Genomic DNA, 2749 nt, shown 5'->3' with positions numbered 1-2749 from the left:
ATCCACTCACCTCAGCCTCCCAAAGGCGTGTGATTACAGGCTGAGCCACCGAGCCTGGCTCTTTTACTCACTTAAAAAAAAAATTTTGTTTTAAAGAAGGGGACAATTCAGGGCTAGGTATACAAATGGTCATGGTACAGGTAAAGTTTGAGTCTCTCTTTGGCCCACACTTCATCTGGCTTGAGATCAGGTACCCTGATTAATGAAGTGTGTCCCCCCTTTACTCCCTTGGCAGTTTCCCACTACTGACAATCCCTTTCTTATAGTATTACGATAATTGTTCAGGATCCACTTATGAGTGAGAACATGTTTCTCACTCCTATTTCTGTGACAGATCACTGAATATTATAAACTCTAAATCCATTCAAGTTGCTGTGAAGCTCATAATTTTGTCCTTTTTTATGGCTGTATAATATTTCATTGTGTATATGTACATTTTAAAAATCCAGTCCACTTTTTATGGGCAACATGATTGGTTCCATGTTTTTGCTATTGTGAATAATTTTTCCTTACTTTTTAAGAGGGCTATTTGTTATCTTCCTTTTTTAGTACATTTAAGTTCCTTGTAGATCATGGATGTTAGGCCTTTGTCAGATATACAGTTGGCAAATATTTTTTCCCCATTCTGTGGGCTGTCTCCTGGCTCTCTTGATGGTTTCTTTTGCTTTGCAGAAGCTTTTCAGTTTGATGAGGTTCTACTTGTCTATCTTATCTCTTATGGCATGGGCATTTAGAGTTTTGATTGGGAATTGGTTGCCTATTCCAATTTCCATAAGAGTGCCTCCCACATTTTCTAAGATTCTTACAGTTTGAGGCCTTACGTTTAGGTCTTTGATCCATTTGGAGTTGTATATGGTGATAGGTAGAGGGGTAGGGATCCTGTTTATCGCTCTGCAAATGGTCTGATAGTTTTCTCAGCACCATTTACTGAATAGGTTCTCCTCTCCTCAGTGGTTGTTGCTGGAGGCTTTGTCAGAGATGAGTTGGTTAAGAAATTGAGATTTTGCTTTCAGAATATTTATCTTGTTCCATTGGTCTATATGGCTGTTCTTGTACCAATACCAGGCTGTTTTGATTATTGTAGCCTTATAGTAAAGTTTAAAGTCTGGAAGTGTGATACCTCCTGCTTTGTTTTGGCTACTCATGGTTGTTTATGTTTTCATATAAATTTCTGTGCCATCATTTCCAGGTCTGAGAAGAATGATATTGGTAATTTAATGGATATTGCATTGAATCTTAGAATGCCTATGGTAGGATGGATGTCTTAGCAATGTTGATTCTTCCAATTCATGAACATGGTTTATTTTTCCATTTATTTTGTGTCTTCTGGATTTCTTTGAGCAGTGTTTTTTAGTTTTCATTGTCAAGGTCTTTCATTTCTTTGGTTAGGAAGATGCTGAAGTATTTCATTTGTTTGTGTGTGTGTGTGTGTGTGTGTGTGTGTGTGTGTGTGTGTGTGTGTGACTATTGTGAATGGGATGTTGTTTTTGTTTCTCTGCCTGTTTTTTATTGGCGTATAAGAGTGTGACTGTCTTTGCATGTTTATTTTGTACCCTGAGACTTTGCCAAAATCCTTTGTCAATGCAAGGAAGTTTTTGATAGATCTCTTGGATTTTCAAGGTATAGGATCATATTGTCAGCAAAGAGGGGTAACTTCCTTTTTTCCTATTTGGATAAGCCCAATTTTTTTCTCTTGTCTGATTGCTCTAGCTAGGACTTCCAACACTATGTTTAATAGGAGGGGTGAGAGTTGGCAGCATTGACTCGTATCAGTTTTAGGAAAAATGCTTCCAATTTTTGCCCATTTAGCAATATGTTGGCTGTGGGTTTATTATAAATGGCTTTTATAATTTTGAAGTATGTTCCCTCTATGCCTAGGTGTCCAAGGGTTTTTATCAAGAAGGGAAGCTGGATTTTGTCAAGAGCTTTTTCTGCAAAAATGATATAATCATGTGGTTCTTGTTTTCACATCTGCTGATGTATTGAATTACATTTATGGTCTTGTGGATGATAAACAGCCCTGTATCTAGGGGATAAAGCCTACTTTGGTGGACGATTCTTAAGATGTGTTGTTGAATCTGATTTGTTAGAACCTTGTTGAGAATTTTTGCATCTAAGTTCATCAGGTATATTGGCCTGTAGTTCTCTTTGTTGGATCTTTACCTGGTTTGGGTATCATTGTGATGTTAGCTTCATAAAATGATTTGGGGACAGTTTCATATTTCTCGATTGCCTGGAATACTTTCAATAGAATTGGTATCACCTCCTCCTTGTATGTTTTGTAGAAGTCCCCTAGAAAGCTGTCAGACAAGGGCCTTTTTTTTTTTTTTAACTAGTTTTCTTAAGACGGAGTCAAATTCCTGGGCCATTGTTGGTTATTTAGTGTCCCACTTTCTTCTTGTTTCAACACTGTGAAGTTGTGTGAAGTCAGAAAGCCCTCCATTTCATTTAGGTTACTGAGTTTGTTTCCATACAGCTGTGCATAGTAATCTTTGATAAATTTTTGTATTTCTTTGGGGTCAGTTGTGATCTTTTGCATTTCTAATTGTGTTTATTTGAGCCTTTTATCTCCTTTTCTTGGTCATTTTAGCTAGGGGTCCATCTATCTCGTTTATCCTTTCAAAGAATCTGCTTTTTGCTTCATTTTTTCTATGATATTTTTGCCTCTATGTCCTGTATTTAGGTTTTTACTTTGGCGATCTGAATTCTTCTGCTAAAGTTAGGGTTTTGGTGGTTTTGCCTGTTCCAG

This window comes from Carlito syrichta, unplaced genomic scaffold, assembly GCF_000164805.1.
Source record: "Carlito syrichta isolate Samal-C Ts95f unplaced genomic scaffold, Tarsius_syrichta-2.0.1 Scaffold314280, whole genome shotgun sequence".
NCBI lineage: Eukaryota > Metazoa > Chordata > Mammalia > Primates > Tarsiidae > Carlito > Carlito syrichta.
The sequence above is the reverse complement of the archived record's forward strand: the minus strand, read 5'-3'. Positions refer to the sequence as shown.